Raw genomic sequence first — 27,614 nt, 5'->3', positions numbered from 1 at the left:
TCCCACCCCCGACATCAGTCTGAAGAAGGGTCTCGACCCGAAACGTCACCCATTCCTTCTCTCCCGAGATGCTGCCTGACCTGCTGAGTTACTCCAGCATTTTGTGAATAAATCGATTTGTACCAGCATCTGCAGTTATTTTCTTATCCTACATTCCAGGGTTCTGCTTTCAAAAGAATAAGACATTCGCAGCATGATGAGCGGTCGCACTTCCTGGAACATATAGATATATTAGATATATATATATACATAAAACAGTGACAAATACAGAGGACTTCTCACTCTTCTTTACGATGGTCTGATAAACAGATGTGATGGCGCCCAGGTATCCTTGGAGCAAGTGGCAGTTTCGAGGTTGGGTTTAGACTTAAATGCGATGCTCAACATGACAAATAGCCCACCAGCACTCACTGTCCACACTCCGACCTGAGGGGTGTTTGTGGGAGTGAAGATGCATTATGCTCCTGCAAGCTGCTACCCGGCAAGGATGGAATACCTCCAGGATAAATCGGGGCAGAAATGGAAGTAGGCAGGGTGTGTAAGTGATTTCTGTACTCAAGAAACTTCGTAACTATATATATACATAGTATAAGAAAATAACTGCAGATGCTGGTACAAATCGAAGATATTTATTCACAAAATGCTGGAGTAACTCAGCAGGTCAGGCAGCATCTCGGGAGAGAAGGAATGGGTGACGTTTCGGGTCGAGACGTTTCAGTCTGAAGAAGGGTCTCGACCCGAAACGTCACCCATTCCTTCTCTCCCGAGATGCTGCCTGACCTGCTGAGTTACTCCAGCATTTTGTGAATATATATACATATATATATATATATTCTGAAGTGCGCCAAAATCCTTTAATTACACGACATAAATGAAAGCTGACTGAAAATTGCCTGAGTTCCCAGATGAATCCTTCAGCAAAACGGCCCAAGATAATTGACTCTGTCAGCCGGTGAACAGCCTCGCAGAATAGATGCAGTAACTGGCTAAAGAGCCTCGGGAATTCTAACACAAAAGAGAACAAGACCACTGAGTACTGGTCAATGATACTCAATGTTACGCATCCGATGGCCTCGGGGATTTTGGGACGTGTGAGCAACGAGCAATTACTGGAGAGCATCATCAAAAGGGCCGGTTGAAATGGATGAAATCAATAAACTATTTACAAGCTGCCCACTGTGCTCTGTCCACAATGCAGTGGAGGGCGCTTCTCTGAAAACACGTTCAATAATAATTCCACCCGGTTTAGAAGAGATCAGCAGTGGCACGCAGTGGCACGCAGTAGCCAGAGACCCTTGGCTACGTTCCACCAGCATGTGCGGCATCAAGGGCTCCTGTGCCCCTTGCACCTGACCCTCTCAGTTTCTAGGCTGAGATGAGGCCAGTAAGGTTGAATACTGCACAGTGATTTGGAAAGAATGTCATGTTTGTGCTGCGATTGAGGCGAATTAAGCAAAATCGAGTCAAAGACGAGAAGGCATAATTTTAGGAGGGGGAAGGGGCAAAGTTTAATGGAGCTGTGTGGGGCAGGGTTTTTTTACGCAGAGGTTGGTGGGTGCCTGGAATTCACTGCCGGGGGGGGGGGGGGATGCTGAAAGCAAATAGAACATCGCAATATCAGTGGCTTCTCGATGGGCACTTGGATGTGCAGGGAATGGAGGGGAATGGGGGCCAGGCAGATGAGATTGGTTTAGCTTGATTTATGTTTGGCATAGACATTGTAAGCTGTTCTTGTGCTGTACTTTACTCCATTCTATGAATTGTGAATAGACACAAAATGCTGGAGTAATTCAGCGGGACAGGCAGTGTCTCTGGAGAGAGGAAATGGGTGACGTTTCGGATCCAGATCCTCCTTCAGACTGGCTGAAGAAAGGTCTCGACCCGAAACGTCACCCATTCCTTCTCTCCCGAGATGCTGCCTGATCTGCTGAGTTACTCCAGCATTTTGTGAATAAACCCATTCTTTCTATCCTGTCCCGCTGAGTTACTCCAGCATTTTGTGTCTATCTTCGATGTAAACCAGCATCTGCAGTTCATTCATATATAACAATAACAACTACAGCATGGAAACAGGCCTGTCCGGCCCTACCAGTCCACGCCGACCATTCTCCCTGACCTAGTCTCATCTACCTGCACTCAGACCATAACCCTCCAATCCCCTCCTATCCATATACCTATCCAATTTACTCTTAAATAATAAAATCGAGCCAGCCTCCACCACTTCCACCGGAAGCCCATTCCATACAGCCACAACCCTCTGAGTAAAGAAGTTCCCCCTCATGTTACCCCTAAACCTTTGTCCCTCAATTCTGAAGCTATGTCCCCTTGTTGGAATCTTCCCCACTCTCAAAGGGAGTCCCCTAAACATTTCTATGAATTGTATACGGTTTTTACGTGGGTATGTTAAAGAAAACAACATATTTTACTTTACAAATTGAACTTTGATTTAATAAGCACTTGGAAATGAAGAATATACCCACTTTGAATTCCACATGGGCAGCAAAGAAATAATCAGTGATCTTCAAACCACGAATCAATAATACAATGTAGATTGAGTGAAATGATTACACTTCCAAATTTCTCTAACAATGTACATATTCTGAAAAATAGATATCGATATCTAACGTGTAGGGAGGAACTGCCAATGCTGGTTTACACCAAAGACAGACACAAAATGCTGGAGTAACTCAGGCTGCGTCTCTGGATATAGGAATGGGTGACGTTTCGAGTCGAGACCCTTCTTCAGACCCTTCTCAACCCGAAACGTCACCCATTCCTTCTATCGATATCGAACTACTTGTCTTCCTCACTCTTTTTCAGATTGCAAAGATCAGGAGTACGCAATTGACTGAGAAGATTCTCTTTGAGGCAATTTATTAAACCATTAATTCCTGCAATAAAATGTCCCAACGTTCACAGTCAAGTCCCTAATTGAACAGGAGAAACTTTCTCGCAATTGGACTCTTATTTTCTACACATTTGTGTGCTAAACACACAAAGTGACTCTGACTATAATTATGTGTCAGATAAATCCTAACTCACAAATCTCTTATGAGTAATCTTCCAAAAAAGCAAGGGCTCGAATTTATAGACCCATTGGAACTTATCATCTGTAACTATGGTAACCATGGCAAAAAAAAGTTTCTACTGCATATTAAGAGTCATGTATATTTAAATATTAAAAAGGTAACATTTAACAAAATGACCTAGAATAAGATAAACCTTCTCCCATGGGCAAATACATAGGGCCCTGGGGTCCTATAACACAATACAGGGAAATAGAGGCCATCTTACAGCCTGGTCTCCCTTCCATTCCTACTTTGAAATTTTCCACCGACATCTGAATCCAAGGAGCTAGGTACAAATGAATCAACAATAAAATTTCGATGCATCTTACACTGAATACACTTCATTGGTTGATGCTACTTCAATGGCACAGACCCAAGACTGCTCCTGGTAAGCCATTTTGCAAGCCTCTTATTAACTGCAGCTTTACAAATGAAAAAAACCTCTGGGTTGGATTATAGTGGTACAGGTCCAGTGCCCACACTCTCAAGCTTACTGTGTCCAGATGAGGGGGCTTACTCTGCTGCCACAAAGCACCTATGATTCTAGCAAAGCCCTAACAACAACATGGAGTGAAGTAGGCTGGCCAGATAACTTCAAACTTTCTGGAAACCCAGACCTATAGAGTCATATACAGCGTGGAAACAGGCCCTTTGGCCGAACTTGCCCACACCGGCCAACATGTCCCAGCTACACTAGTCCCACCTCATGTCATAAGTGAGAGGAGCAGAATTAGGCCATTCGCCATGAAGTCCACTCCGCCATTCAATCATGGCTGATCTATCTCTCCCTCCTAACCCCATTCTCCTGCCTTCTCCCCATAACCCCTGACTCCCGTACTAATCAAGAATCTATCTATCAATGCTTTAAAAATATCCATTGACTTGGCCTCCACAGCTTTTTGTTGCAAAGAATTCCACAGATTCACCACCCTTTGATTAAACCAGACACCTGCCCTCATTTGGCCCATATCCCGCCAAACCTGTCCTGACATAGTTAAGTGTCCCAGAGTTTACTGGAATTGATGTTGAGAAATCTTGGCCTTTCGGAGCAAAATCTTGCTCCATCTTTAACCATTCCTTGAATTGTCACATCATGCTGGATCTCACATGGCATTGCCAGTCCCACTGACATCCAAAGGGGACTGTAGAAGAAAAGCAGTGTCGGAAAATAACTGCAGATGCTGGTACAAATCGAAGGTAACACAAAAAGCTGGAGTAACTCAGCGGGTCAGGCAGCATCTAGGAGAGAGGGGATGGGTGACGTTTCAGGTCGAGCCCCTTCTTCAGACCTTCTTCATCTGAAGAAGGGTCTCGACCCAAAACGTCACCCATTCCCTCTCTCCTAGATGCTGCCTGACCTGCTGAGTTACTTTTTGTGATACCGTAGAAGAAAAGCAAATAAGTTAAGTTCCTTTTCTTAAAATTATTGGTGACACTTTTAAATTATTTTAACCATTTTTTATAATTTAAAAGAAAATGAATAAACCTTAAGGGCCTGTCCCAGTTTAGGCAATTTTAAGGCGACTGCCGGCGACTGTCAAAGTCGTAGCAGATCGCCGAACTTTTCTATTACCCGACGACAATGACCACGATAATGACCACGACAATGCCGAGTCAGGTCGAGATTACAGCGTCTTCGGAAACATCGCAAAAATTCCCACGCTGTCAATGCTTCTCCGGTGTCTTAATTTTCGCTGAAATCATTGACAAGTCGGTAAGTGCTTGAGAGTTTTGAACTATAACATCTTGTATGGGTTACTTAAAAACCAAGCTTCACTGTAACAAGGAATAAACTGGATTTACTTCCAGTTTACTAATAGCTGTATTAAAAACATTAATTTTAAAAGTGGTTAAGTGGATTTTTGTGAAAAGTGTGTGAGCATTCTTTGAAAATGTATGGGAGATGCATATCTGGTTTCTGAGTTGCATATCTGGGTTTGGATCCCACTTTAAATGTAATGACTGATGGCTATAGACATCGCAAAAATTCCCACGCTATCAATGCTTCTCCGGCGTCCTAATTTTCGCTGAAATCACTGACAAGTCGGTAAGTACTTGAGAGTTTTGAAATAAAACATCTTGCCCGGTTACTTGAAAACCAAGCATCACTGTAACAAGGATAAAAAAATGGATTTACTTCCAGTTTACTAATAGCTGTATTAAAAAATAATTTTTAAAGTGGTTAAGTGGATTTTTGTGAAAAGTGTGTGGGCATTCTTTGTAAATGTAAGGGAGATACATATCTGGTTTCTGGGTTGCATATCTGGGTTTGGAGCCCACTTTAAATGTAATGGTTGATAGCCATAAACATCGCAAAATTCCCACGCTTACCTGACCGTCAAATTGTCGCCTCCAATCTACCTGTCAAACGTCCTGACGGTAAATAAATTGGTTAAACACAAGCATTTTATGGTATTTTGAAATTACTTCACTTATTGTAATATTATGTGCTTCTAAATGCATCTAAGAGAACCTAGCAAACCTGGGGACAGCATGCGACAGCGCCCGCAATAAGCAACGATACCTGGCGACAAGCCAGCTGTCGCTGAGAAATTTCAAACCGGATAATTTCTCAGCGACGCGCCGAGATCCACTACGATTTTTGGAAGACTCCTCATGATCATGCCCACGACACCCGGCGAACTGTCGGCGACAGCCTAGTCACCGGCAGTCGCCTTAAAATCGCCTAAAGTGGGACAGGACCTTTAAATTTTTTAATCTTTTCAAATGGCAAAGACATTTTAAAATCTTGACAGCTGACACAAAGGGCAGTGGGTGTATGGAACGATCTGCCAGAGGAGGCAGGGACTATCTCAATGTTTAAGTTAGACAGGTACATGGATAGGACAGGTTTGGAGGGATAAGGGCCAAATGAGGGCAGGTGTCTGGTTTAGTCAGGTAGATGTCACAAACCTACCTGATGCACAGAGTCTCTTGCCCAGAGTAGGTGAGTCGATGACCAGAGGTCAGCTGGATCTCTGGAGAGAAGGAATGGGTGATGTTTTGGGTCGAGACCTTTCTTCAGATGTCTTGACCCGAAACGTCACCCATTCCTTCTCTCCAGAGATGCTGCCTGTCCCGTTGATTTAGTATTTTCCAGCATTTGTGTCTATCTTCGGAATGATCACCTTGTTGGTTGTGCACTGTAAGCCCGCACGTAGTCAATGGGAATTAGAAGAGCACATTTGCCAGGAGATTGCAGGCAGCTGCAGGACAAATAGGGTTGTTATAGTGGGGGATTTAAACTTTCCCAATATAGACTGGAACTGTCGTAGTGCAAAAGGTTTAGATGGGGTGGAACTTGTCAAATGTGTTCAGGAAAGTTTCCTCAGGTAATATGTAAATGCGCACTCTCGCGCAGAGTAGGGGAATCGAAGACCAGAGGACATGGGTTCAAGGTGAAGGGGAAAAGATTTAATAGGAATCTGAGGGGTAACTTTTTCACACAAAGGGTGGTGGGTGTATGGAACAAGCTGTCAGAGGAGGTAGTTGAGGCTCTGACTATCCCGACATTTATCATATCATATCATATCATATATATACAGCCGGAAACAGGCCTTTTCGGCCCTCCAAGTCCGTGCCGCCCAGTGATCCCCGTACATTAACACTATCCTACACCCACTAGGGACAATTTTTACATTTACCCAGCCAATTAACCTACATGCCTGTACGTCTTTGGAGTGTGGGAGGAAACCGAAGATCTCGGAGAAAACCCACGCAGGTCACGGGGAGAACGTACAAACTCCTTACAGTACAGCACCCGTAGTCAGGATCGAACCTGAGTCTCCGGCGCTGCATTCGCTGTAAAGCAGCAACTCTACCGCTGCGCCACCGTGCCGCCCAGAAACAGTTAGGCAGGTACATGGATAAGACAGGTTTGGAGGGATATGGACCAAACGTGGGCACGTGGAACAAGTGTAGCTGGGACATGTTGGCGGTCAAGTTGGGGCCGAAGGGCCTGTTTCCACGCTGTATCACTCTATGACTCTATCAATCTACTCATAGTTCGACCAGTGGGGTTGGAATTTCTGCAGAGAATCCCATGCTGGCATTGGCATTTCCTTGCAAAAAAACAAACCAGGGCGCATTTTTTTTACTTTGGAAAACCTCATCCACTGCGTTTATTTCTGTTATGAGACCGGCACGAGAGACTTTTACTGACAGGAATAGGCACTGATTAAAAGCACAAGCAGTCAGAGTGGCACCTCAGAGTCCTGGAACAGCCCTGCTAGAAGCCTGAAGCATAGCACCACCATGATGAACGAGACCCCGGGCTGCACAATGACCTCCCGCCGTCATGTCACAATAAAAGGTCACACATCTTAACTCCATTCAGGCTGTGGACTGGTAAATTGGAAACAAGCTATTAAAACGTTAAATACAAGAGACTGCAGGTACTGCTGCCGATGCTGCAGGTGCTAACAAATTACATTGTTTTCTGGATATTATTATTTAAGATAGATGGCACAGATGGTGAAGTATTAAACATTTACATTGTCTCCACTTTGTCTCCTTGTCTTTCTTAAAGAAGAGAAATCTTTTAACAGATTAACATGCTGCCATATACAGCAAGGATGCATGAAAACTCCTTGTCCTACAGAGTGAATAGTCCCTTTTTTCACACAAGGGGTGGTGGGTGTATGGAACAAGCTGCCAGAGCAGGTAGTCGAAGCAGGGTCAATCCCATCGTTTAAGAAGCAGTTAGACAGGTACATGGATAGGACAGGTTTGGAGGGATGTGGACTAAATGCTGGCCGATGGGACTTGTGTGACTGGGACATGTTGACCTGTGTGAGGAAGTTGGGCCGAAGGGCCTGTTTCCACGCTGTATCATTCTATATAGACTCTATCCATACAGTACCTCAGGGAAGGGGGCTGTGAAAGAGGTCATTGTTTCAGGAGTCTGATAGCAGTAAGGAAGAGCCTGTCCTTCAATCTGGATGCCTGGGTTTTCAGGTGTCTGGGTCTTCTCCCAGGAGGCAGAAGAGACAAGATGGAATGGCCAAGGTGGCGGGCATCCTGGATGATACCTCCAGCCTTCCCCATGCAAGTAAATGTGAAGATGTGCTTCACAAGTTCACAATACATAAGTCATAGGAGCAGAATTAGGCCATTCGGCCCATTGAGTTTACTCCACCATTCAGTCATGGCTGATGTATATTTTATTCTCAACCCCATTCTCCTGCCTTCTTCTCGTCTCCTTTGTCACCCTTAATAATCAAGAACCTGTCAATCTCTGCTTTAAAAAATACCTTAAATCTTGGCCTTCACAGCCGTCTGCTTTCTAAGCTACTTTTTTAAATTCTGAGCCTGTGCCCTCTGGTCCTAGACTATCCCACTGTGGAAACATTCTCTCCACATCCACTCTATCTAGGCCTTTCAATATTCGGTAACTTTCAATGAGATCTCCCCTCATCGTTCTAAACTCCAGTGAGTACAGGCCCAGAGCCATCAAACGCTCATCATACATCAACCTAATCATCCCCGGCATCATGCTCTGGGCCCTCTCCAGTGCCAGCACTTCCCTCCTCAGATATGAGGCCCAAAACCTTTCACAATATTCCAAATGTCCGCTGACCAGTGCCTTATGAACCCTCAGTATTACATCTTTGCTTTTTTACTCTAATCCTCTTCAAATGAATGCTAACATTGCATTTGCCTTCGTTACTACCGATTCAACTTGCAAATTAACCTTTTGGGATCAAGTTGTCTATGTACTTAGCACAGTCATGGGTGTACTGGGAGAGGAGCAAGGGACTGAGGGGCATCAGTGTTGAGGGTCAGGGTGGAGGAAATGTTATGACCAATTCGAGCCAACTGAGGTCTGCTGGTCAAGAAATCCAGAAGCCACTTGCAGATGGAGATGCCAATGTCAAGGTGTAGAGGTTTAGGGAACAGCTTATTTGGTATTATGGTGTCAAAGGCTAAGCTGTGGTAAATGTCATAAGTGCTGACTCAGGGGTGAATGTACTGCAAGGGAGATTGTGTCCTCCATTTGACCTCCATTAGCATATGATGAGCGTTTGACAGCACTGGGCCTCGAATCGCTGGAGTTTAGAAGGATGAGGGGGGACCTCATTGAAACTTGCAGAATAGTGAAAGGCATAGATAGAGCAGATGTGCAAAGGATGTTTCCAATGGTGGGAGAGTCTAGGCCTCAGACTTAAAGGGCGCTCTGTGGAATTCATTGCCACAAAGGGTTGTGGAGGCCAAGTCATGGAAGGTTCTCGAACTGAAACGTCACCCATTCCTTCTCTCCCGAGATGCTGCCTGACCCGCTGAGTTACTCCAGCATTTTGTATCTACCAAGTCAGTGGATATTTTTAAGGCAGAGATAGACAAATTCTTGATTAGGACGGGTGTCAAGGGTGGGTTATGGGGAGAAGGCAGGAAAATGGGATTTGGAGGCATAGAAGGCAGAGATCAGCCATGATTGAATGCCGGAGTGGACTTGATGGGCCGAATGGCCTAATTCTTCTCCTATAACTTGTGAACTTGTGAGCTATTTTTCCTGTATGTAAATTGCAGAGGGTCTGGGTTGTCTGGCAGACTGCCAAGGATGTGGGCCATTACCACTCTTTCAAAGCACTTCATTGTGTCCATGTTAGATCTGCCCTGCGCTGGCCATTGAGACAGCTCGCTTTATTTAAACTAGCCGCTAATAACTCTAATTAAAATTCAGGAGAAACTTCAAAAAAATAGTAGGCTGGACTGTTGATGGTGCTTTTGATTGGAATTATTCTCAAGTCCCCGACTTTGGCGCAAAAGCTGAATTTGGGGACTTTACTGAGGCCGAATCTATCACAAGTCCACCGTTGGGAGTCTGGCAATGGTGTTGTGTGCTGTCGTGTGTTGGGGCAGCAGGGCGAAGGCCGCGGACACCAACAGGATCAACAAACTCATCAGGAAGGCTGGCTCCATCCTGGGGGCGGAGTTAGACAATAGACAATATGTGCAGGAGGAGGCCATTCGGCCCTTCGAGCCAGCACCGCCATTCAATGTGATCATGGCTGATCATTCTCAATCAGTACCCTGTTCCTGCCTTCTCCCCATACCCCCTGACTCCGCTATCCTTAAGAGCTCTATCTAGCTCTCTCTTGAATGCATTCAGAGAATTGGCCTCCACGGCCTTCTGAGGCAGAGAATTCCACAGATTCACAACTCTCTGACTGAAAACGTTTTTCCTCATCTCAGTTCTAAATGGCCTACCCCTTTTTCTTAAACTGTGGCCCCTTGTTCTGGACTCCCCCAACATTGGGAACATGTTTCCTGCCTCTAACGTGTCCAACCCCTTAATAATCTTATACGTTTCGATAAGATCTCCTCTCATCCTTCTAAATTCCAGTGTATACAAGCCCAGTCTTTCAACATATGACAGTCCCGCCATTCCGGGAATAGTTGGATTCATGGGAGGAGGTCTGGGAGGGGAGGATGCTCCTCAAACTGCGGAGCATCTTGGACAACACAGCTCACCCCCTCCATGACACACTGGACAAACTGAGGAGCACCATCAGCAACAGACTGGTTCCACCAAGATGCAGCACAGAACGCCACAGGAGATCCTTCTTCCCTGTGGGTATCAAACTGTACAACTTCTCACCCTTCTGTCATTGGGTAAACTGATTCCCCCCCCCCCTTCCTCCCTCCCTCCACCCCAATCCTTTCCACTCGTCACTTTAATTGCATGCTTCATGCATCTTGTGTGTATGACTGTTGGCAGATCAATTTCCCTCCTGGGATAAATAAAGTTCTATCGTATTGTGTCGTATCATATTGTGTCATTGTGGCACCTCTCTGCATTAACCTGAGATTTTGAGCTTGCTTAGACCTAGTGTGGGTTTTAAAAATCACTGATTTCAATGAGAATTACAGGACAAAGATTTAAGGGGATCTAAATTACTTTCTAAAGATGGTTATTTTACTTTAGTTTTTAAAAATTATTGATATGTTTTAACTATTTAATAAAAGGTAGTGAATTGTAATTGTTCTGAAATACTTATTTGTTTTAATTGTTTTGGGAAGTCTCTTACTTATATTAAAATATATTTATAGTCGGTGAAGCTACGCAGTTAGCATTGCCCTGCCTCCAACACTGTTGAACTTAATGGGCTGTCAGGAGTATGTTGGGTCTAATCAATGCACCACCTACACCTACACCTTGAATGAATGAATGAATGAATGAATGAATGAATGAATGAATGAATGAATGAATGAATGAATGAATAGTTGATTGTCACATGTGGCAAGTCACAGTGAAATTCTTTGTTTTGTATAGCCAAGGTATGCAAAGAGTCGCCACATAAAGGATGACAAAAAAAATTACAAAGTAAGAGGGTCTGAAGAAGGGTCGCGACCCAAAACGTCACCCATGCCTTCTCTCCAGAGATGCTGCCTGTCCCGCTGAGTTACTCCAGCATATTGTGTCTATCTTCGGTTTAAACCAGCATCTGCAGTTCCTTCCTACCCGTGCCAGGTCATCCTTTGTTCTCTGCTCCCCCCTCACGGCGGTCCCCGCCATGCCGGGTCCTCCTTAGTTCCCGGCGGCACGTCCTCCGGCTCCCAGGCGGCCCGTCCTCGACCGCCAGCGCCCTCAACGACCGCCGCTTGGTCCCTCCCCTCTGTCTGACTACAGCGCGCAGATGGCTGGTGAGACTGGCCCTCTTATATCCTGTCCACGCCGCCTTTGCATTGACTGCCTGCTCAGGTCCACACGGACACTATCCAGCCCTGTTACATGAGCTGGGCTGCATTTGAAAGGAGAAGCAGTTCCCCAACTGATATGTGCCCACGAGCTTATTGAATCTTCACTAACAAGCTCTGACCTATGCAACATTTAGATTCACATCTTCCTACCCTGAGGAAGATCAGTCTTTGAAAGAAGCTTACTGCTCCTCAGCAAAGATTTTTTCGCTATAAACAGACAGTTCTGACCTTTGGGGGGTGAACCACGATTTTTAAAAAAAAACACAGTCTATCTCAACATCAAATACTCAGCTACTGCATGAAAGAATCAGTCAAATCTTCCTAAAGTTGAAATATGCTTCTGGTAAGATAAATAGCTGAGGGCGACACAAGTTTATTTATCCATTCAACCGCGATGTGTGCCACAGAGAGAAATATATTGCTTATTGTTCCCGGTGAAATCTACCGTCAAATGGTATATGGTGCATTCATAAAGTATTCAGACCCCTTCACTTTTTCCACATTTTGTTACGTTACAGCCTTATTTTAAAATGGATTAAATTCTTTTTTTTTAATCATCAATCTACACAATACCCCATAATAAAAAAGCGAAAACAGGTGTTTAGAAATTTTTGCAAAGTAATTAAAAAGAAGTAACTGAAATATCACATTTACATAAGTATTCAGACCCTTTGCTATGACACTCCATATTGAGCCTAATGTTCATTCTGTTTCCATTGATTATCCTTGAGATGTTTCTACAACTTGATTGGAGTCCACCAGTGGTAAATTAAATTGATTGGACATGATTTGGAAAGGCACACACCTGTCTATATAAGGTCCCACAGTTGACAGTGCATGTCAGAGCAAAAACCAAGCCGTGAAGACGAAGGAATTGTCTGTAGATCTCCGAGACAGGATTGTGTCGAGACACAGATCTGGGGAAGGGTATAAAACAATTTCTGCAGCATTGCAGGTCCCAAAGAGCACAGTGGCCTCCATCATTCTTAAATGGAAGAACTTTGGAACCACCAGGACTCTTCATAGAGCTGGCCGACCGGCCAAACTGAGCAGTCGGGGAAGAAGGGCTTTGGTCAGGGAGGTGACTAAGAACCCGATGGTCACACTGACAGAGCTCCAGAGTTCTTCTGTGAAGATGGGAGAACCTTCCAGAAGGACAACTATATCTGCAGCACTCCACCAATCAGGCCTTTATGGTAGAGTGGCCAGACGGAAGCCACTCCTCAGTAAAAGGCACATGACAGCCCGCTTGGAGTTTGCCAAAAGGCACCTAAAGGACTCTCAGACCATGAGAAACAAGATTCTCTGGTCTGATGAAACCAAGATTGAACTCTTTGGCCTGAATGCCAAGCGGCACTGCTCATCACCTGGCCAATACCATACCTATGGTGAAGCATGGTGGTGGCAGCATCATGTTGTGGGGATGTTTTTCAGCAGCAGGAACTGGGAGACTAGTCAGGATCGAGGGAAAGATGAATGGAGCAAAGTACAGAGAGATCCTCGATGAAAACCTGCTCCAGAGCGTTCTGGACCTCAGACTGGGGCGGAGGTTCACCTTCCAACAGGACAACGACCCCAAGCACACAGCCAAGACAACGCAGGAGTGGCTTCGTGACAAGTCTGTGAATGTCCTTGAGTGGCCCAGCCAGAGCCTGGACTTGAACCCGATCGAACATCTCTGGAGGGACCTGAAAATAGCTGTGCATCGACACTCCCCATCCAACCTGACAGAGCTTGAGAGGATCTGCAGAGAAGAATGGGAGAAATGACCCAAATACAGGTGAGCCAAGCTTGTAGCGTCATACCCAAGAAGACTTGAGGCTGTAATCGCTGATTCTTGATAAGTTTGGGTGTCAGGGGTTACGGGGAGAAGGCAGGAGAATGGGGTTAGGAGAGATAGAACGGCCATGATTGAATGGCGGAGTAGATTTGATGGGTTGAGTGGCCTAATTCTGCTCCTATCACTTATGACCTTATAAACGTGGAAGGTCGCCAATCCATTCCCTTCATGACACTACCTGACCCACTGAGTTATTCATGCATTTTGTGTTTTGCATACAAATCCGTGTATTGTTCTCAGCATTTCTCTGCTCCATCACAGATTATTCCGTTGTGCAACCTTCTTTAGAATTAACTTAAGTCAGAAAACTGGCAGGAACCTAAGACTATACAAACTCATCCCTGAAAGTGTCATTTATTGTTTCTTGATGTGCAACTAAGACTTTAATGACATACTAAACCGTCATCAAATTTTAACAACCCTCTTTGTCTTGTAAATCTAATTTTACCTGCATTATTGTCAATCGGTATATTTATCTCAAAATTCCATGCGTTTTGCAATTCTATTAATTGTCAGTACTTCAGCTCTGCAATAAGCTCATGTGCAAGATTCAATTATGATTAAAAATAATTGCTGCAAATAGAAGACACAAAATGCTGGAGTAACTCGGTGGGACAGGCAGCATCTCTGGAGAGAAGGAATGGGTGATGTTTCGGGTGGAGACCCTTCTTCAAGTCCAAAGCAAAGTCTCGACCCGAAACGTCACCCATTCCTTCTCTCCAGAGATGCTGCCTGTCCCGCTGAGTTACTCCAGCATTTTGTGTCTATCTTCGGTGTAAACCAGTGACTGTAGTTGCCTTCCTACACGGATGAGACATGTTGGTAAATTGGGGTGATGTGTGGGCAAATTGGGCTGGTGGGCTTGGTACCACGCTGTAAGACGTTATGTCTCCATGACTAACATTTTTTCGCAATATATTAATTTATACTGGAGCCAAAATCCAACAAAGGACAAAATGAGTAAGAGGAAACATGTTGGGGGAGTCCAGAACAAGGGGCCACAGTTTAAGAATAAGGGGTAGGCCATTTAGAACGGAGATGAGGAAAAACTTTTTCAGTCAGAGAGTTGTGAATCTGTGGAATTCTCTGCCTCAGAAGGCAGTGGAGGCCAATTCTCTGAATGCATTCAAGAGGGAGCTGGATAGAGCTCTTAAGGATAGCGGAGTCAGGGGGTATAATAATAATAATAATAATACATTTTATTTATATAGCGCTTTTCATATACTCAAAGACGCTTTACAGAGATTTTGAGAACATAGGGAAATGAATAAATAGATAAATAAGTAAATAAATAAATGAACAGAGAAAGGAGACAGAAGGTGAGGTGACCTTCAGTGGTTGAAGGCAGTACTGAACAGGTGAGACTTCAGCGATGTTTTGAATGTGGTGAGTGTGGGGGAGTCTCTAACGGTTTGGGGTAGTGAGTTCCATAGGGTGGGAGCAGCGATGGAGAAAGCCCTGTCCCCCCAGGATCTGAGTTTAGTCCGGATGTGGGGGGATAGGAGATTGGCAGCGGCAGAGCGGAGGGTGCAGGTGGGAGTGTGCCTGTGGAGGAGGTCGGTCAGGTAGGATGGGGCCAGGTTATGGAGGGCTTTGTAGGTATGGGGAGAAGGCAGGAATGGGGTACTGATTGAGAATGATCAGCCATGATCACATTGAATGGCGGTGCTGGCTCGAAGGGCCGAATGGCCTCCTCCTGCACCTATTGTCTATTGTCCAGAAGAAAGTATTGTTCAGAAGAAAGTATTGTTCAGAAAGTATCTCATTCTTCAGCTCAGCCAAGGTCAAATCAGCTGCCCGCGTGCAAATCTGAGCTCTTCAACAAAGACTGCACATGATCAACCTACTTTTTAAAAAACTTTACAGTGACTACTTCGGGCTGATTCAATCATTAACAAAATTAGCACAAGCAGTTCAAATTTGTACAGAAGCTTACACAAATGGAGTTGAAAGGTTGACGGTTTTCTTCTTTTCTGCTTTGGTGATGCTGGGTGGGTGGAGGCAGAGGGTGGCTCTCACCTGGATTATGGCTTCCCCATTAGAAACAATGTGCCAGCTCACCTGCAAGGAGTTTGCACACTGACGATATATCGAACCAATACTGAAGACTAGAGAAATGTGTCCTCCCCACTCAGGTGAGGGCAAAGCTGAGAGAGGGGAGTTGTGGAGGCACTAAGCACAACCGCCTCCAGCACAGACCCGTCAGATGAGAGGGAGCTGCGTAATTATCAAGCCGCAGGTAGCTGGTGGGGCATCTCATTCTCCAGCTGCCATAGATCTCCAAGGCCTGGCATTGAACTTACCTGCCCGAAGACTGAGTATAGAGGTTGGGAGATCATCTTGAACTTGTATAAGAAGTTGGTGAGGCCGCATTTAGAGTATTGTATTTAATTCTGGGCACCATGCCACAGGAAAGATGTTGTCAAACATAGGAACATAGAAAATAGGTGCAGGAGTAGGCCATTCGGCCCTTCGAGCCAGCACCGCCATTCAATATTAAACATGGCTGATCATCCAAAATCAGTACCCCGTTCCTGCTTTCTCCTTGTATCTCTTGATTCCGTCAGCCCTAAGGGCTATATCTAACTCTCTCTTGAATATATCAAGCTGGAAAGGGTGCAAAGAAGATTTAATAGGATGTTGCCAGGATTAGAGGGTCTGAGCTATAGGGAGAGGTTGAGTAGGCTGGGGATTTCTTGGAGCGCAGGAGGTTGAGGGGTGATCTTATACAGGTGTATGAAAATCATGAGAGGAATAGATTGGGGGGATGCACAGAGTCTCTTGTCCAGAGTACGTGAATCGAGGACCAGAAGACATAGGTTGAAGGTGAAGGGGAAAAGATTTAATAGGAATCTGAGGGGTAACCTTTTCACACAAAGGGTGGTGGGTGTATGGAACAAGCTGCCAGAGGAGGTAATCCCAACATTTAAGAAACAGTTAGACAGGTACATGGATAGGGCAGGTTTGGAGGGATATGGGCCAAACACGGGCAGGTGGGACTAGCGTAGCTGGGACATGTTGGCCGTTGTGGGCGAGTTGGGCCGAGGGGCCTGTTTACACGCTTTATCACTGTGACTGGCGTGACCCGTTGAGAGATGCCACAGAACTCATCTTCCTTTTCAATGATTGGAGAAACAATTAGGGCAAGTTCAGGCGTACATGACAGCCTCAGGCAGAGAAGTGGAACCACATCACTTTCAGTAAAATGTATAAATGTAAATTTTTAGATTTTAGATTTAGAGATACAGCGTGGAAACAGGCCCTTCGGCCCACCAAGTCCGCGCCACCCAGTGATCCCTGCACACTAACACTATCCTACACACTCTAGGGACAATTTTTACATTTACCCAGTCAATTAACCTACATACCTGTACGTCTTTGGAGTGTGGGAGGAAACCGAAGATCTCGGAGAAAACCCACGCAGGTCACGGGGAGAACGTACAAACTCCGTACAGACGGCGCCCGTAGTCAGGATCGAACCCGAGTCTCCGGCACTGCATTCGCTGTAAGGCAGCAACTCTACCGCTGGGCCACCGTGCCCCTAGTGTGTGTAAGATAGTGTTAGTGTGCGGGGATCGCTGGCCAGTGTGGACTCTGTGGGCCGAAGGGGCCTATTTCTGCTCTGTATCTCTAAACTAAACCGAACTAAACTAAACTGAACTAATGTCAGGCAGTGGAATAGTATGCTCCTCCTGTGAGATGTGGGAAATCAGGAAGCGGTCTAGTACACTGAGGATGAGTTTCCAGGAAGTGTGTGCAGCTATGATCCTCTTAGACCACATGGATCAGTTGGAGCAGCAGTTGGACTCACTGAGGAGCATAGTTTCAGGGAGGTGGCTTCACCCCAGTTTAGTCGGACAGGTGGGAGACCACCAGGACAGGCAGGTAGTGTAGGAAAATAACTGCAGATGCTGGTACAAATCAAAGGTATCACAAAACGCTGGAGTAACTCAGCAGGTCAGGCAGCATCTAGGAGAGAAGGAATGGGTGACGTTTCGGGTCGAGACCCTTCTTCAGACTGAAGTAAAAGGGTCTCGACCTGAAACATCACCCATTCCTTCTCTCCTAGGACAGGCAGGTAGATAGTGCAGGAATCTCCGGTGACCATCAGCCTCTCAAACTAGTGTGGATGCTGTTGGGAGCATAGCGTCTCTGGGGAGAGTAGCAATAGACAGCTCAGTGGCACCATGACTGGCTCGGCTGTGAAGCCTCAGGGTGGGGAAAGTGTCGGCAGGAGATTAGATCATTAGATAGTGAGAGCAGATGGAAGAGGGATGGAAAATCAACATGGCAGGTAAGTAGTAGCTCAGGGTCACATGTGGACAGAATTAAGGTTCTCAGCAAAGCAGTCGTCCCATTGGCATGTCTTCCCCATTGTAGAGAGCACAACCAGAGCATTGTGAGATTGATTCCTCTACAGCCCACTATGTCACCTCCCTGCGCAGCCTTGTAGAGTCATAGTGACACAGCATGGAAACAGGCCCAACTTGCCCTCACCGGCCAACATGTCCCATCTACACCAGCCCCACTTGCCAGCGTTTGACCCATAACCTTCTAAACCTGTCCATTCCTTGTATGTGTCCAAATGTTTCTTAAACGTTGTCATCCTACCTGCCTCAACTACCTCCTCCGGCAGCTCGTTCCATACACCCACACCACCCTTTGTGTGAAAAAGTTAGCCCCAGGTTCCTATTAAATCTTTCTCCCCTCACCTTAAACCTATGTCCTCTGGTACTTGATTCCCCTACTCCTGGGCAAGAGACTCTGTGAGTCTAGCTGATCCCTCTCATGATTTTGTACACCTCTATAAGATCCCCCTTCATCCTCCTGTACTCCGAGGAATGGTCCCAGCCCGCTCAACCTCTCCCTATAGCTCATGCTCTCGAGTCCTGACAACATCCTCGTAATTCTTCCAATCCACTCGAATGAGTTCCTGTTCTTGCAAGTATCACTGGCAGAAGAGAGGAAACCTTCCAAAAAAACTTGATATACTCTCTTTCTTTGATCAGTTTGGCTGTAGCTCTCCTAAGGCTCGAATGGGACTAACAATGTAAAGATGACAAGTGGTCATCTGCATGCATGGGTTCCTTATTTAGTTAATGTTGGAGTACAGACCGTAGTCAGCATCATGAAGACGACTGACTTAAACAAAGAAAGGTATCTATTCACAAAATGCTGGAGTAACTCAGCGGGTCAGGCAGCATCTCGGGAGAGAAGGAATGGGTGACGCTGCGGGTCGAGACCCTTCCTCAGACCGATGTCAGGGGGGGCGGGACAAAGGAAGGATATAGGTGGAGACAGGAAGACAGTGGGAGAACTGGGAAGGGGGAGTGGAAGAAAGGGACAGAGGAACTATCTAAAGTTGGAGAAGTCGATGTTCATACCGCTGGGCTGCAAGGTGCCCAAGCGAAATATGAGGTGCTGTTCCTCCAATTTCCGGTGGGCCTCACTATGGCACTGGAGGAGGCCCATGACAGAAAGGTCAGACTGGGAGTGGGAGGGGTAGTTGAAGTGCTCGGCCATCGGGAGATCAGGTTGGTTAAGGCGGACTGAGCGAAGGTGTTGAGCGAAACGATCGCCGAGCCTGCGTTTGGTTTCGCCGATTTAAAGAAGTTGACATCTAGAGCAGCGGATGCAATAGATGAGGTTGGAGGAGGTGCAGGTGAACCTCTGTCTCACCTGGAAAGACTGTTTGGGTCCTTGGATGGAGTTGAGGGGGGAGGTAAAGGGACAGGTGTTGCATCTTGTGCAGTTGCAGTGGAAAGTGCCCGGGGATGGGGTGGTTTGGGTGGGAAGGAACGAGTGGACCAGGGAGTTACGGAGGGAACGGTCTCTGCGGAACGCAGAGAGGGGAGGAGATGGGAAGATGTGGCCAGTGGTGGGGTCCCATTGTAGGTGACGGAAATGTTGGCGGATGATTTGTTGGATCCGCTGGCTGGTGGGGTGGAAGGTGAGAACGAGGGGGATTCTGTCCTTGTTACGAATGGGAGGAGGGGGAGCAAGAGCGGAGCTGCGGGATGTAGAAGAGACCCTAGTGAGAGCCTCATCTATAATGGAAGAGGGGAAGTCCCGTTTCCTGAAGAATGAGGACATCTCTGATGCCCTAGTGTGCAACACCTCATCCCGGGTGCAGATGCGGCGTAGACGGAGGAATTGGGAGTAGGGGATAGACATTTTGCAGGAGACAGGGTGGGAAGAAGTGTAGTCCAGATAGCTGTGCGAGTCAGTGGGTTTATAGTAGATGTCAGTCACTAGTCTGTCTCCTGTGATGGAGATGGTGAGGTCCAGAAACGGGAGGGAGATGTCGGAGATAGTCCAAGTATATTTAAGAGCAGGATGGAAATTGGAAGTGAAGTGTCTGAAGTCAGTGAGTTTTGCATGGGTGCAAGAGGTAGCACCAATGCAGTCGTTGATGTAGCGGAGGTAGACTTCGGGGATGGGGCCAGTGTATGTCCGGAACAGGGATTGTTCGACGTACCCGACAAAGAGGCAGGCGTAGCTAGGGCCCATGCGAGTGCCCATAGCTACGCCTCTGGTTTGGAGGAAGTGGGAGGAGTCAAAGGAGAAGTTGTTAAGGGTAAGAACCAGCTCTGCTAGGCGGAGGAGAGTGTTAGTAGATGGGGATTGGCTGGTTCTACGGTTGAAGAATTAGTTAACAACAGTTGTGGACGGAAAGAGCAAATAAACACTGTTGTCATGGTAACTGCCAGCGTGAACAGTGGCAGCATCATAAAGCACAAAGCTCATAATCCTTACAGGTAACTCAGGTGAAGCAATTTAATCTGCTGAAAATTATCTAAAGATCTGCGAAATTTCCCACATTTGTTTAAAAACTTATTCAGTGATTTCTAGATAAAATTCTTACCATACTTAAACATCTTATATCTGTTACTAGTACATTTCCAGACATTACCATACCGAAAATTATTCAGATTAAAATCTTTCCTCTGATATTGAAGAGAGACCATCGAACGGTCCAGGCCACACACAGGCCCTTTGGCACACAATGTATGTGCCGCACATGACACCAAATTAATCTCATCTGCCTGCACAAGATCAATTCCCCTCAATTCTCTGCACATCGACAGCCTACCTGCAAGTGTGGAGAAAGAGAGGGGGAGAGGGGTTATATAGGGAGATTCTGAGATTATGCAGGGAGATTCTGAGAACAAAAGGGAACCATTGGGAATAAATGGAATACTCTCTGATAAACATCTTGCTTGTGCCTGAAACACTCACAGCACAATCCAACAAAATCATGCTGGTGTTTCCTCTGCTTCAAGCTGACCATTGCCACCAGAATTCCCGAAGGCAACCCAAGGATATGGCTCAACATGAAACTGATGATCCCGGAAATCATGAAGGAGTCTAAAATGGACGACGCAGATTGGTGATTGCTGAAACCCCTTTTCATTCTTCAATGCACTAGTGGGAAGCAACTCAGAGAGTCATGGGGTGATACAGTGGAAATAGGCCCTTCGGCCCAACTTGCCCACACCAGCCAACATGTCCCAGCTACACTAGTCCCATCTGCCTTTGTTTGGTCCTTATCGCTCCAAACCTGTCCTATCCATGTACCTGTCTAACTGTTTCTTAAACGTTGGGATAGTCCCAGCTTCAACTACCTCCTCTGGCAGCTTGTTCCATACACCCACCACCCTTTATGTGAAAAAGTTACCCCTCGGATTCCTATGAAATTTTTTCCCCTTCACCTTGAACCTATGTCCTGTGGTGAATATCATGAGGTTGTACATCCTCAAAAACATTCAACGAGCAAGAGAGAGTCTGACGGGATGTGTTAAGTGCAAAAACACATGCAGTCCCCGCTCTTGCTGCTGATATACAATGATAGAGACACACAGCACTATGACCATGATGGACTTACATTAATCCTGGTGCACTAGTACATGGTCAGTAGCCATCCATGCATGTTGATTCAAATGATAATCTAGATAGGTCTTAAATGTTGTGGGAATACCCATTCCTCCACTTTTTCAAAACTCCAGATTGCAACCATCTTCTGGATGAGAAAACTCTTCCCCATCTCTCCCCTAAACCTCTGCCACCATTCCCTAGAACCCCCAGTTCTTGTCACCTTGATAGTACTGGATGCTGAGTAAGAACTCCAAGAGGTGAAGAGGCTACAAACATAGCCCTTTGCCTCGGAGTCTTAGACAATCCTCCCACTCTTGTGTCCGCACTGTGGAACAGATGGGGCTTGCTCACACTACTTCCTTTCACAGGTTTACAGAGGGAAGTCTGTGCCATCTGCAGCTCTGAAGAAAAGGATCATTCAGCAATCACTGTGCAGCTGGACATATTAATCATCTGCAAATCCGTCTGTGTGGGTCTCTCTAATTTGAAGGCAACAGACTCCACCGCCTCCAGGACCCCCTGCCTTCTGGATGAGTGTCAAGGTCTTTCCATTCATTCAAGAGGAATAAAACTCCTGGAGGCTCAGCCTTGCTGGCAGAGTCGTACATAGCACTTTGGGACTTAGCGCAGATGTAAGATAAGAGCAGAACAAGCTGGAAATAGTTAGCAGGACAAGCAGCAGCCATAGAGAGAGAGAGAGAGTTAACACTTTGGGTTGATAATCTTTTAATGAACCGTGACAGGTTGATTATGTCCCTGGGAATACATTTTCCATGTATTCTAAAATTATATTGATTGATCAACCTGATTAAGCCTCTCTATCCCTCCCCCACACAAGTCACACCAGCTTCTCGTTTTCACCCAACAAACAGCTACCTGTTTCCGTTATCATCGTTACTTTTTTGCATATCGTTTATTCATTGTTCTTTATCCCTCCAAATCATCGTCTATATCTCTCGTTTCCCTTATCCCTAACCAGTCTGAAGAAGGGCCTCGACCCGAAACGTCGCCCATTCCTTCTCTCCAGAGATGCCGCCTGTCCCACTGAGTTACTCCAGCATTTTTTAGATTTAGATTTTTTTTAGATTTAGAGATCTAGCGCAGAAACAGGCCCTTCGGCCCACCGGGTCCGCGCCGCCCAGCGATCCCCGCACACTAACACTATCCTACACCCACTAGGGACAATTTTTACATTTGCCCAGCCAATTAACCTACATACCTGTACGTCTTTGGAGTGTGGGAGGAAACCGAAGATCTCGGAGAAAACCCACGCAGGTCACGGGGAGAACGTACAAACTCCGTACAGACGGCGCCTGTAGTCAAGATTGAACCTGAGTCTCCGGCGCTGCATTCGCTGTAAGGCAGCAACTCTATTGCTGCACCACCGTGCCGGCCTTACCGAAGGATATTTGGTGTCTATCCCCTTATCATTTTGTTTCATATGGTTCAATGTGGTTCCATATCAATCAGGGAAGTCTATGGTTCATGTCCACAGTCAATGTGGATCTCATCCTGATAGCCATCTTTGCGTCTGGATTCAAACTGAGCACTGGATCCTGGGTGTGCAAATGCCAATTGTCACTTTCTTTGTAACTCTCTCTGTCTTTGGTGTTGCAATGGGTAGACCTGGCCATGTTGCCACAAGTTATTCTATCCAGTCATTTTAGCAATTCCTCAAACAAACATTTGAGCAGAAGGACACCTTTGACCACAAGCAAGCTAAGGTCTGCGTGGAACAGCCTTGTGGAAAAATGCGGTGAATCCTGTCATAAGATTCCCTGTGGAGATTGTCTCAGAATTTCTCAGAATAACGTTGCAGAAGGTTTTGAAGAAGACCTTGCAGGGACAAGGACCATCTCATCAGATGAGAGTCTCAGCACCATCATGTATGACTTCCAAGACAGCTATGGTCAGGTGAAGCTGACATCAATCTGAAGAAGGGTATTGACCCGAAAAATCACCCGTTCCTTCTATCCAGAGATGCTGCCTGTCCCGCTGAGTTACTCCAGCACTTTGTGTCTATCTTTGGTGTAACCCAGCATTTGCAGTTCCTTCCTACATATCAACCTTCTATTGGAATGTGCATTTGTCAAGAAGGAATGGAAAGAGATGTGTTGCCCTTCAATAGACAATAGGTGCAGGAGTAGGCCATTCGGCCCTTCGAGCCAGCACCGCCATTCAATGTGATCATGGCTGATCATTCTCAATCAGTACCCCGTTCCTGCTTTCTCCCCATACCCCCTGACTCCGCTATCCTTAAGAGCTCTATCTAGCTCTCTCGTGAATGTATTCAGAGAATTGGCCTCCACTGCCTTCTGAGGCAGAGAATTCCACAGATTCACAACTCTCTGACTAAAAAAGTTTTTCCTCATCTCTGTTCTAAATGGCCTAACCCTTATTCTTAAATTGTGGCCCCTGGTTCTGGACTCCCCCAACATTGGGAACATGTTTCCTGCCTCTAACATGTCCAACCCCTTCATCATGTTCATCCCAAGAAGTTGTGTCATACAGGACCAGAACTCTGAGAAACATACAGAGACAAACATCAACTGATGTTGGAAAATAGAGTCATACAGCACAGGAACAAGTCCTTGTGCCTACCAAGTCCATGCTGACCTTCAATGGTCCAAATTATACTAGCCCCATTTACCACTACTTGCTCAATAGCCTACTCTGGCTTTTGAATCCAGGTGCTTCTCCAGATGTTATCAGCATAGCTGCGTACCTGCCACCAACACCTTCACTATGATCATCAGTTTGGTGGAAGTCAGGCTTTTCTCTGGCTGAAATTGACTGATCTTAGAACATGGATCCATACAGCACAAGAACAGGCCCTTCAGTCCACAACATCTGTACTGAACATGCAACTCCTATCTCAAGATTCAAGATAGCTTTATTTGTCATCCAATATTGGACGAAATTCAGTCACCCACAGTCCAACAATAAAAGCATTAAATAGGCATTAAAATTACACAACCCCAAAAACCCCAAAAACAGTCCAACAATAAAAGCATTAAATAGGCATTAAAATTACACAACCCCAAAAACACACAAAAAAAGAAACATCCATCAAAGAAACATCCATCATAGTGAGTCTCCTCCAGTCCTCTCCTCACTGTGACGGAAGGCCACAATGTCTTTCCCTTCTCCTGCCGTCTTCTCCCGCAGTCAGGTTGTTGTGGTTGCAGGCCGCGCCGGACGGTCCGCAGCGGCCGGAGCCTAAGGCGAGTCCCAGCCGCTCCCGCAGCCTCCGAAGACGGCCGGCTCCGCCGATGATAAGTCCGATCTGGGGCGGGCGAACACACTGCTGCTGCCGCTGTTGCTGCACGTCGGGGCGGTCGTGGCTCCCGACACTGAAGCCCCCGCCCAGCAGAGAAATACCCCGCGGCATATTATAGGCCGCACCGGACGGTGAAATGTCCGCGACCCAAGCCCCGCGATCCGGGGCGGGCGAACCCGCTGCCGCTGCCGCTGCCGGAGCTCCCGATGTCGGCATCCACGCGGCCCGAGTCTAAGACAAGTCGCAGCCGCTCCTGCAGCCTCCGAGGACGGCCGGCTCCGGTGATGGTAAGTCCGATCCGCGGGCTCTGCGAACCAGAGCCCTGGAGGCAGCCAGCTCCAGGAGTTGGGCCGATGGTAGGCCGCAGCAGGAACGGAGACACGGCCCAGAAAACAAAGGTCGGGTCTCCGTTCGGAAGGGACACCTATTTACAATTTTACAGTTCCCCCCTCCCCCCCACATACACACATAGTACACAAACACAAAAACACCACATCACAACTACAATTAAGACAAAAAAACAACAAAAACACAAAGACAAATGGACCGCAGGTAAGCCGCAGCTGCTATGGCAGCACCGCCATTTTGGATCATCTACCTGCATATAAACCACATCCCTCTGTTCCTTGCATATCCATACGCCTATCCAAAAGTCTCTTAAATGCACTATCATATCCGTCTCAACCAGCACCACCACCGAACAACATCACGTTCAAGGCACTCACCATCCTCCGTGAAAATAAAATTCTCCACACACCTCCGTTAAACTTTGTCCCTCTCATCTTAAAGCTATGCCCTCTAGGATTTCATTTTGCCATCCTGGGAAAATGGTTGATGCTATCTATCCTATCTCTGCCTCTCATAATTTCATATACTACTATCAGATCTCCCCTAAATCTCCAGTGCTACAGTGAAAACAATTCAACTCTGTCCAATCTCTCCCTGTAGCCAATTCCCCTTACTCCACGTATCATTCCAGTAAACTTCTGCACTCTTTCCAAACCCTCCACATCCTTTCTGTAATGGGGTGACCAGAACTGCACACACTCCCAATGCTACCTAACCAAAGTCTTGTAAAGCTGCATCATGACTTCCTAACTCTGATTCTCAATGCCCCAAACAATGAAGGCAAACATACCATATACCTTCTTTACCACTCTATCTATTTGTTTTGCCACGTTCAGGAAATTGTGGACTTGGACCCCAAGATCCATCTGTACACCAATGTTGTTGAGACTCATTGCCATTAATTGTATATTTTCCCCTGACATTCAGCTTCTCAAGTGCAACACCTCATACCTGCTTGGATTAAACTCTATCTGCTCTTTCTCCACCTATTTATTTAGTAAGACATGACCTGTCATGTGCAAAGCCATGTTGGCTGTCCCTAATTAACCCATTCTCTTCTAAACAGGAGTAAATCATATCTCAAAGAATTCTCTCCAATGGCTTCCCTACCACAGGCCTATAATTCCCTGGATTCTCTCCACTTCACTTCGTAACCAATTTGACGACATTGAAAAAATCATCCACGCATTCATTTCCTCCCGCCTAGACAACTGCAACTCCCTATACACTGGGATCAGCCAATCATCCCTGTCCCGCCTACAATTGGTCCAAAACGCCGCAGCGAGACTCCTGACGGGTACCCGTAAAAGGGACCACATCACCCTGATTCTGGCCTCTCTCCACTGGCTCCCAGTACGGTACAGAATCAACTTCAAGCTCCTCCTATTCACATATAAAGCCCTAAACGGGCTTGCCCTCCCTATATCAAAAATCTTCTAGCCCACCACTCTATCTCCAGGTCCCTCAGGTCGGCCGACTTGGGGCTACTGACTATCCCGCGGTCTAGGCTTAAGCTCAGGGTGACCGCGCTTTTGCGGTTGCAGCGCCTAGACTGTGGAACAGCATCCCTCTCCCCATCAGAACTGCCCCCTCCATCGACTCCTTTAAGTCCAGGCTCAAAACCTATTTCTACTCCCTAGCGTTTGAGGCCCTCCGAGGGGGCGCTGTGAACTGTTTATGTATGTGCTGTTATGTTTGTGTGCCATTGTATAAGAAAATAACTGCAGATGCTGGTACAAATCAAAGGTATTTATTCACAAAATGCTGGAGTAACTCAGTAGGTCAGGCAGCATCTCAGGAGAGAAGGAATGGGTGACGTTTCGGGTCTGAAGAAGGGTCTCGACCCGAAACGTCACCCATTCCTTCTCTGCTGAGATGCTGCCTGACCTGCTGAGTTACTCCAGCATGTGTGCCATTGTATGTTCGTTGTTAGTACCTGAACTGATGTACAGCACTTTGGTCAACGTGGGTTGTTTTTAAATGTGCTATACAAATAAAATTGACTTGACTTGACTTGACTTAACCAAAGGAACAATATTAGCTACTCTCCATTCTCCCGGGATCTTGCCTGTAGCTAGAGAAGATGCAAAGATCTTTGCCAAGGCTTCCACATTCTCCTCTCTTGCCTCTCTGGGTTACATCTCAAAAGGTCCCCAGGATGTATCCACCTTAATGCTCTTCAAGAGCCCCGCCACCTCCTCCTTCATATTCTAAAACTGCCCTTGCATATTAGTATTATCCACTCTAATCTCATTGTCCCCCATGATCTCCTACTTGGTGAAAACGGATGCAAAGTACTCGTTTAGTACCTCGCACATGCCCTCTGACACCAAGCTAAAATACCTTCCTTTATTCTTGAGTGGTCCGACTTTCTCCTTGGTTACCCACTTGTTTTTAATGTAGGTATGAAAACCTTTGGGATGTTCTCACCAAACCATTTTGGGGCCCCGCTTGGCCTTTCTAATCACCCGCTTAAGTTTTTTCCTCCTTTCTTTATATT

The sequence above is a fragment of the Rhinoraja longicauda genome, chromosome 17 (assembly GCF_053455715.1).
Source record: "Rhinoraja longicauda isolate Sanriku21f chromosome 17, sRhiLon1.1, whole genome shotgun sequence".
Lineage (NCBI taxonomy): Eukaryota > Metazoa > Chordata > Chondrichthyes > Rajiformes > Arhynchobatidae > Rhinoraja > Rhinoraja longicauda.
This window is presented reverse-complemented; position numbering follows the sequence as displayed.